Here is a 10083-nt window from a genome sequence, read left to right as displayed (position 1 = left end):
TTTATTTTATTTATTTTGTTTATTTTGTTCATAATATTTTGCAGCAAAGTTTATTTTTTTATTGAAGGGTGAAAAGTGACCTTTTTTGTGCAAAAATTTAACTATTTTTTGAAAAATAGTATAATTTGTTGGAAATTGGTCTTTCTTCTAAAAAATTAATCTTCTTCGTTGAAATTTAAACTATTTGGATAAAAATTGATTTATTTTGTTAAAAATTCGTCTTTTGAATTAATCATCTCGGTTTAAAAATTCAACAGTTTTTTTGAATTCGTGTTTTTTTTTAATTAATTTTTTGCAAGAAAATTAATTCTTTATTTTTAAACGTAACTATTTGTTGAAGAATTGTTGAAAATTCGTCTTTCTTGTAAAAAAACTAATCTTCTTGGTAAAAAATTCAGCTATTTGTGTAAAAATTGATGTATCTTGTTCAAAATTTGTCATTTCTATAGCAAATTAATCTTCTTGGTTTGAGTCAGTTGTTTGTTTGAAAATATATGTATTTGGTTAAAAATGAATTTTTGTGACAGAAAAATAACCTTCTTGGTTGATAATTCGAATATTTGGTTAAAGATTGATCTATTTGTTCGAAAAATCATTTATTATTGTAGAAAATTAATTTCCTTGTTCTTAAATGAAACCATTTGTTTAACAAATCAGGTACTTGGTGTAACTTGTTCAGAATTATTTTCTGGTAGAAAATTCAACTGTTTGGTTAAAAAATGATGCAATTTGTAGAAAATTCGCTTTGTTTTATCAAAAATTAATCTCCTTGTCTTGAAAATTCAACAATTCGGTAGGAAATTTAAATGCATGTAATTTATCTATTTCCGTAGAAAATGACGCTGTTAAGCGCTTTCCCGAGCTTACTAAATTAATGAGAACTGCTTGATCTAGATTGTTGCACGCGTCGAGTGTCGCCGGGAAATGCTGGATGCTGGATGCCGGGAAGAAAATAAACAAATAATCTGACACATGCGGTGTAGTGAAGGAGGCTGCGCGCCTGTTAAAAAGACGTTTGTCGCGCAACAGCGCGGCATGCACGATGCTCCCCCACCCAGCCGAAAGTAGTCTCGTGCGATCGCTCCTTGCGTTCGGACGTTTCGTGTGTGGGATTATAGTTCTTTGTTCTGTGCGCGTGAACTGTCAGCCGGTACCGCGTGGTGTTTTAACACGCGGATTCTCGCAAATCGTGTCGACCTACTTCCGACAGGAAAACGAGTAACGAGTTCATCGTATCAGTCAACGATATTGTCGTCGAATCGAGATTATTGTGCGTCTCAGTCAGTAGTTTTGACCGCGTGAGTGTACTTTGGACAACCCTTGGAGATCAGCTGTATCGCACGCCACGCCGGGGGAGCAGAAGCTTTTTCCTCGTACTCGTGGTGAGTTCATTTCTTCACAGATAACTCTAGTTTTGGTTTCTGGTTCTATTGCGATACGAATAGGATGAAAACACTGAAAATCAAAAAGCGAGATTACTATAAATGATGAATTCTAAACTATTTCGAGAAAATTCGTCATTTTCTGGTAACTTGTTTTTTGTTATTTAATTTTCTCCAATGAGCCGGAAAGATAATTGGAAACATAATCTTAATTTGTGAGCTTTTTTTGTCTTTTGATTTCGATACATAATTTTCAATGGATTAGTTTTAAACAATTATTTTCGAACTTGTAATTAGTGATGCATTTGAGTCGCAAATTCTTCATTTTCTTGATCTATGTTTTTTGTTATTTATTTGTCTTCTATGAGCCGGAAAGATAGTTAAAAGGAGAGTCATAAAAAGGAGTCAACGAAGTAAACATTGCCGGTTTAGTTGCGAATAGGTTACTCAGGAATATTGACTTGATACTTGTTTAGAATTTGGGGGTTCCTTTTGCATCCCAGTTAAAAGTTTAAAAAATATTTGTGTTGGCAAATAATATAAAATAAGTTATAAACCCTTTTTTACTTTTTTTTTATTTTTTCTTAAATCTCGAAAAATATTGATCTGTGAATGTGCAGTTCAGAACTTCATCTGTAACCTAAATAACAAATTAGAATTGATACCGCTCCGTCTTCGCCATTTATTTTCACAAAAAATTCCTTTTGTTATAGTTTAATAATGGTTTCACTACATAAATACAAATTTACAAATCTTTCTACAGTTGTACTTAAAAAGTTTTTTCTCTTCTAATAGCCTGGAACTTACATTAAGAATTTTCATGGAATCTATTTTAAACTATTTTAAGATCTGATGAGGGCAGTCAGCTGTTTCCGAAACGTGATCGATTCGTTTGAAAATAAATCTGAATTATTAGTCTGAAAAATGTATTTATTAAGTTATCTTAGCTACATTTGTAAATAACAAATTATATTATAAAAAATGAGTCAAGTTTCCATTATTTTAATAATAGGTTATTTTGAAAAAGGGATTTCTACTTTATCTACAGTCGCAGATTTTCTGATTATCTCAGTTTACTATGATATAATTATATCATCATTTAATTTTTATTTATTTAGAAATTAAAATAGTTTGAAAATTTATACACTTTGTGAAAATTTCGCCTCTTTTATATAAATTTTAATTGAAAATCCACATGTATGGTTAAAAGTCGATTTTTTCCCCTATAACATTATCTTGTTATTTGTAATTTAACCTTCTTGTTTAAAGATTCTTCTTTTTTTCGGTTAAAAATTCCAATATTACAGTTTAATATTACTCTTTTTTTCAATTTGTTTTTTAGGTTAGAAATAAAATTACTCGGTTTAAAGTTAAACTCTTTTGTTGAAAATTTGATTATTTTTTCACTGAAAATTAGTTTTTTATTAAACTGAATATGTAACTATTGTTCTAGTTGAATATTCAATAATTTTAGATAAAATTCGTCTCTTTGGCTGAGCATTCATTTTTTGACTAAACAATTAATTGTTTAATTTTTGGTTAAAAAATTATATTTTTGGTCGAAAATTCAATTATTCTAGCTAACCATTAATCACTTTTGTTGAAAATTTAACTTTCTGCATTAAAATCCAAATATTTAAGTTAAATATTCACAACTTTAGTTGAAAATTTATCACTTTGTTTGAAAATGTTAACTATTTTTTCAAAGTTAGCTTTTTGTTAAAAGTTAGTTTTTAATGTGAAAATTAATTTTTTTTAAAGAAAATTTAATTTATTCCAATTATATATTCCATACTTTTAGTTGAAAATAATCATTATTTTTCGTTGAATATTAATTTTCTGTACTTAAAATTTAAGTACATATTTAATTTTTCATTAACGATTGATCTTTTTTTAGTAAAAATTAATTTATTGTTATTGAAAATTTAATTGTTTCAGTTGAAGATTTATTGTTTTATTTGAACACTCATCTTTTTGGTTTAAAATTCAACTATTCCAGTTGAAGATACAATATTTAAGTTAAAAATTCATCAGTTAGGTTGAAAATTGAAGCATTTTCTTTAAAATGCGTTTTTTTCAAAATTAATGTTTTCAACTGAAAGATAAAATATTCCATTTTTTGCTGAAAATTGGAATTTTTTAGCCGCAAATGAGAGTATTTGTTTAAAAGTTAATTTACTTGGCAATTTTTTGCTGAAAATTGGAATTTGTTTAGACGCAAATGGAAATATTTGTTTAAAAGTTAATTTACTTGGCAATTTTTTGCTTTGCTGTGTTAAAGGAAATTGAAAACCCTAACCGGAAAATGACCAGGAAAACAGAAAAGGAAAAAATTACTTATTGAGGACAAAAAATAAAAAAGAGGAAAGTAAAATGAGAAGGCAATCAAATTAGATTTCATGGTTGCCTTCTCATTTTTCTTTCATCTTTTTTATTTTTGGTCACAAAAACAAAATAATTTTTTTCTTTTTTTATGAAATTTTTATTCTTTCAAATTTTAGTTTAAGTTTTATGTTGAGAATTGGTTTTTATTAATTGAACTTTTTTCTTAACTGAAAATTCAACTAATTCAGTTGAATATTCCATAATTCTAGTTTGAAATTTAGCTCTTATGTTAAAAATTAATTTTTTTAAACCGAAATTTATTATTCGATTTAAAATTCATCTCTTTGTTTGAAATTTAATTTTTTAAAGATTAATATTTTACTATTTAGTTTTCAATTAAAAAATTATCTTTCAGATTAAAAATCTTTTTTTGTTGTTTAAATAAACAATAGGAGCATTGCATGGCGATTTTCCAAATTTGGTTGTTGGATTCTTGGTTTTATTTTCAGCAATTGAGGCACCGGATTGCAGAACTGCCTCTACGCTCGGCCCGTCTCAGCCCAGTAGGCGCAGGAGAGGGGATGCTCACTAAACGCGTTGATCGAGGGAAAAATCAATGTACATCGCAATAATCAACTTGTCGTTTCTCTGTTAATAATCGACGAATCGAGTTGATTTTTGCGTCGAAATATTCCCAAGTTTGTGCGCTTCTCACAGATACAGTTACTTAGTAAAATTGTTAATTTAAATTATAATTAACAATGAATGAACTAACGCTAGAAAATTATCATTTTAATTTACAAACAGACTAAAATGATCAATGTCTGCTTATTCTGTATACATTTGGGAGTATCATATTAAAAATTCAGATAAAAAGGTTGATATTTACGCTATCGATTTGTAGTTAAAAGCTTTCTTATTTTATAGAACTTTAAATTCACAACGTAAAAACGATTAGCTTAAAGGAACATGTAATAGAAAAATGTATGTGTAAAAAGCAAATTTCGTTACGCAACAATATTTATTTTATTTTGAAATATATTTAATATTTTCTTTCTTATTAGAGATTATTATTATTAATCCTAACACATACATTTGTATTCATTACACTGAAATAACCATTGGAAAAGTATTTCCTTCTTTACTAAGGTAATGCACTAGAATAAATTTGCGAATCTTGTCTTTCCTAGAACAAAGTGTAAACAAACGCGTGAAAGATCAAATGTAAACAAATCAACACTGCCCTCAAAAATACATAGTTGGTCAGTCATTTTTTGACCATGGCAGAGGATAATAGCATTTTTGATTCATTCTAAAGTATCCTTTGGTTTTTGAAAAGTTAATCTTGATCTGAAGCGCGATTTTTTTAATTTGAGTGTTATCCACTTAAAATAAAAAGAGTCAAAATTCCACTCAAATTGGGAGAAAAAGATCGAGAAATCCCGACTCTTGGAAATGCAACACCGCGAAAAAATGTAAAGATGAGGTAAATATGAGAATATTTTTTTAAAGACAGTCTTAATAATGAAACTTCTGATTAAGAACAAAATTCGAATTCACGTCTGTTAAGATATATATTCTTAAAAACTATTTTTCAATGAGAAAAAAATTAGTTATAAATTCAAGAAAAATGTCCTCTTCTATAGGGAAAAGAATATATTTCGAGATCAACTGGGAAGATTATTGAAGCCAAAAAGTTTGTTGCTGTAAAATCCTGCTGTAACAAAGAGTGCTGAAAAACCATTAAAGTCTCAGTGCAAGAAAAATTGTTCGACACATTTTGGGGTCTCGGCAATTATAATTCTCCAAATTCCATGGTTTATATCATGGTGAGAGAAAAAAACAATTCAGTTAGGGATACTCTGGGTCATCAAATCAAATCATCAGGACCTAAAATAGATGCTCACTCTCCTCTTTGGATCCCAGACTAGGATGATTCCGTTGAAAATTCGGTTGTCCACTGGGAGTATCATTTTCCTTATCAATATAAAGAGAATGTCGACTCTGTAATTTGCCAAGATTTTTCAGATAAAGTTCTCAGTGTAAACAGAGGAGAATTTAAAACGATTAAAAAAAAATAAAAAACGCGGATGGCCTCGATGATAAACGTGGTGGAATACATGATTTCACCAAGTTAAATGACGATTTAAAGCGTTTGATTGTTGAACACTGTGAAATCCTCACTCAGAGTCGCATTATCAACGAGAACATTCGAAGTTGAAGTATTTCAAAGTTCCAGGATTATCATTAAAATCTTTGTACGAAATGTTTATTAAATATTATAAAAAAGAAACTGGAAAAAATGATCTTCCACTAGAAGAATCCACTTATTCGAAGTATTTTAATCATTTCGTGAACTTCAGTTTAGAATTCGATTTTGGACAAAACCTTCCATTACCGAAATTACCAGTTTCTGCGCAATTTTACTTAAGGTTGATTTGGCTATTTATTTTTAATATTCATGTTCACGGAACGGAACGCAGCTACATGTTTCCTTTAATGGAAGGACTTTTCAAAAAGGGAGGAAACACAGCAATCTTTTATTGTACGTGATAAGGAAGGAATTAAAACTCGCGTGCCCTTATAAAATTTTCTTATTTTAAGATGCATGCGGGGGTCAGAATCGCAATTGCGTTATGGTAGTTTTCTTATTATTATTATAATCCAAACTTCAAATTGAAATTCAACACCTCTATCCCATTAGGGGGCATTCTTACTGTCAATGTGACAGGAATTTTGGGCTCTACGGGCGAGAAAAAATGGTTGAGACGATAGAGACTGATAAGGAATATATTGATCTAATGAAAAGTTCTAAAAGCCCTCCTTTCCTTATGGTCGAAAATAAAAATTATATTATTCATAATTTCGAGGCACAAATTAAGAAACATTTCGTAGTTCCAAAAGGCTTGAAAATAGGTGAAACAGTGAAAATTGATTATTTTCCGAATGGTTCCATTGATGTTTACTACGATTATGATGGAATTCCTGAAACTTTTTTCATTGAAAAATCTGTGACTTTCGAGGATTTGGAGAAAATCTCGATGCCCGAAACTTTTGGTATCACCCAGGAAAAGAAAAAAGATTTCCAAAATCTAGTGCATTTTCTGAGTGAGGAAGGAAAGTCTTTTTTTAATGATTATTTAAGTGTAATGAATACTAAACCAAAGAAGTAGAGAAAACAAAAAATAATCTTATTTTGTGTATATTTTTGAAAGCTGTGTGACTATCCTAAAATTAGTTAAAAAGTTGCGAAAATTTATATGTTAGAATTGATTAACAATGTTTTTAACACTGTTTTAAAATAAAATAAATATTTTTGTGTAACGAAATTAGCTTTTCACTCATACATTTTTCTATTGCGTATTCCTTTAAGCTATTCGTTTTTACGTTGTGAATTTGAAGTTCTATAAAATAAGAAAGCTTTTAACTAAAAATTGATAGCGCAAATATCAACCTTTTTATCTGAATTTTTAATATGATACTCCCAAATGTATAAAGAATAAGCAGACATTGATCATTTTAGTCTGTTTGTAAATTAAAATGATAATTTTCTAGCGTTAGTTCATTCATTGTTAATTATAATTTAAATTAACAATTTTACTAAGTAACTGTATCTGTGAGAAGCGCACAAACTTGGGAATATTTCGACGCAAAAATCAACTCGATTCGTCAATTATTAACAGAGAAACGACAAGTTGATTATTGTGATGTACATTGATTTTTCCCTCGATCAACGCGTTTAGTGAGCATCCCCTCTCCTGCGCCTACTGGGCTGAGACGGGCCGAGCGTAGAGGCAGGTCTGAAATCCGGTGCCTCAATTCTGCACATAATCTTAAAGTAAGATTCTCACCTGATTAACATATAAAAACATCAGTTCATTCTATTCAAAATTGCTTAAAGGTTTTTTTAAATTTGAAAAATCTTTGTGAATTGTAACCAGTAAAATTCGTTATATAATAATAAAATGCTAAATATTTAAATAATTAAAACTTCAGGAATTGATTGTATTCTTGGCAATACTGACGATAAAAATACTGTCCTTCATGAATGCGATTAAGAAGAACAATAGACCATAACCTAGAATCACATAAAAATTGGAACAGTTTCGAGTGGGTTGACTGTCTTACGCATAAACTTTAGCTAAGATCTAATAATAGATTGAATGAAATTAATTTAAAATTAACACAATTTAATATTTAAAAATTCTACTCATTAAATGACAAAATCATGAGGTAAGAAACAAAAATAATAGTAGAGGAAGCAGCGAAAAATACTATAACAATGTGCACATGCGCAGAAATAAATTTCATTTTTAATAAAAATAACAAACAAAAAAAGTGGCACCTTAGGGAAACGAAATTGAACTGCAAACGGTTCATTTGAAGGGATATAACATTGAAAAAAATGGGAAATGTTTTTCAGTTTCGGCGTTGATCGGACAACATAGCTGTGCTTCAAAATGAGCTTGTGAGAAAAATTATTATTGTATATTAAAATAACCTTTTAGAATTGAGAAAATTTTTTTCTCTAAAAGTACATTAATAAAGTTTTAAGTACGTTTTCAGATGATGAATGTTTTTGGTAGAAAATTAATTTTTTTGTTTAAAAACTTTTTTTTAGTGTAAAATTCAACTTTTTTGTTGAGTATTCTTTTATTTTATTGAAAATCTTTTTTTTTTAGAAAATCAGTCTTTTTGTTTAACCTTTCTTATTTTTGGTTAAAAATTTAACAACTAGATTTTAAAATTGAACTAGTTTTTAAAAAAATTTTTTAAATTTCTTTCTTTCTTAAAAATTAAACTTTTTGGTTGAGAGTTTTTGACGTTTATTAAAAATTCATTTTTTTTGGTAGTAAATTAATCTTTCTGTTTAAAAATTCAACTTTTTGGTTTACAATTCATGAATTTTGTTGAAACATTGTATTTTTTGTTGTAAATTAATCTTTTCGTTTATAAATTAATCTTTTTTTAGTTAAAAATTTAACTTCATGGTTGAGAATTCTTAAATTTTATTAAAAATTCGTCTGTTCCAGTAGAAAATGGATCTTTTTGTTTACAAATTTTAATTTTTAGTTAAAAATTTAATTTTTGATTTCAGAATTTTTGAATTTTTTAAAAAACTTGTTTTTTTCGTTAGAATATTAATCCCTTTGGTTAAAAATTTAACAAATAGATTTTAAAGTTGAACTACTTTCTTAAAAATTAAAAAAATTATTTTCTTTCTTTCTTAAAAATTAAACATTTTGGTTAAGAAATTTTGAATTATATTAAAAATTATCCTTTTTAGTTGAAAATTCCACTTTTTGGTTCAGAATTCTTGGATTTTGTTACAAATTCGTTTTTTCGGTGTAAAATTTATTATTTTGTTTAAATATTCATATTTTTTCTGAAAAATTCAAGAGCTAGGCTTTAAGCTTGAACCACTTTTTTAAAAATTATACAAACCTTTTGTTTCTTTCTTTCTTGAAACTTCAATTTTTTGGTTGAGAATTTTCGAATTTTATTAAAAATTCGTCTTTTTTGGTCGTAAATTAATCTTTTTTTTTTTAATTAATCTTTTTTAGTTGAAAATTCAACTTTTTGGCAAAAAATTTAACAACATTTAACTGTTTCATTGAAAATGTCTTTTTTGTTAAATATAAACTATTTTATTAAAAATTTATATTTGTATTTGAAAATTAATCTCGTTTAGTTGAAAATTCAACGTTTCGGATGACAGTTCCTGTATTTTGTTAAAAATTCGTCTTTTTTCGTATAAAATTAACTTTTTTATCCAAATTTCATATTTTTTATTTGATAATTCAACTGTTTTGTATAGAAAATTCTTCATTTTGTTTTGAAAGTAAATAATTTAGTAAAAAGAGTAAACTATTTGGTAGAAAAATCGTTTTTTTAAACTTACAATTTTTTTCAAATTAAAAGTTTAACTATTCCATTTTTGGTTACAAATTTACCTGAGAACTACGTTGGGGTGAGGGGGGGGGGGGTCATAACCAAATGAACATTTGGTGTAATAGATGAGAATGCTCTTTTAATTGTTTAAGTATTATAATTAAGGCAGAGGATTAAATATTAATATCAGAAAATTTATACACTAAGAAATTCCTTTTCTTGGATGAAAATGGACGATTTCTACTTTTGTCCCACCGCCATTCTGGAATATCAAAATAGCACGTAAACACATGCCACCCTCCCTTTGAACAATTCGAATAAGACAGAAATTGGTGTAAACTCACAGAAAATCCTGATCTGTTACTTTGAACTTGAAGTTGGATCAAATTAATTTGCAGCAGAGTGATAAAAGTAGCTTTATATTCCTGGATTTAACTATTTTATTGAAAATTCGTGTTTTTATCGGAAATTAATTTTTTTTTCT

At 27.8% G+C, this 10083-nt stretch overlaps 1 protein-coding gene across 1 annotated transcript in view; it reads left to right on the top strand.

Moving 5' to 3' along the window:
- Positions 1-1313: 1313 nt before the first annotated feature.
- Positions 1314-10083, top strand: part of LOC117181045 (prolyl 4-hydroxylase subunit alpha-1) — a 561792-nt gene continuing 553022 nt past the window's right edge. Inside the window, exon 1 of the mRNA XM_033373613.1 lies at positions 1314-1382. The gene's annotated coding sequence lies outside the window, so the exon portion shown is untranslated. The remainder of the gene's footprint in view (positions 1383-10083) is intronic.

The sequence above is a fragment of the Belonocnema kinseyi genome, chromosome 10, assembly GCF_010883055.1.
Source record: "Belonocnema kinseyi isolate 2016_QV_RU_SX_M_011 chromosome 10, B_treatae_v1, whole genome shotgun sequence".
Taxonomy (NCBI): Eukaryota; Metazoa; Arthropoda; class Insecta; order Hymenoptera; family Cynipidae; genus Belonocnema; species Belonocnema kinseyi.
Note: the sequence above shows the minus strand (reverse complement) of the source record. Positions and strands in the feature narration are given on the sequence as shown.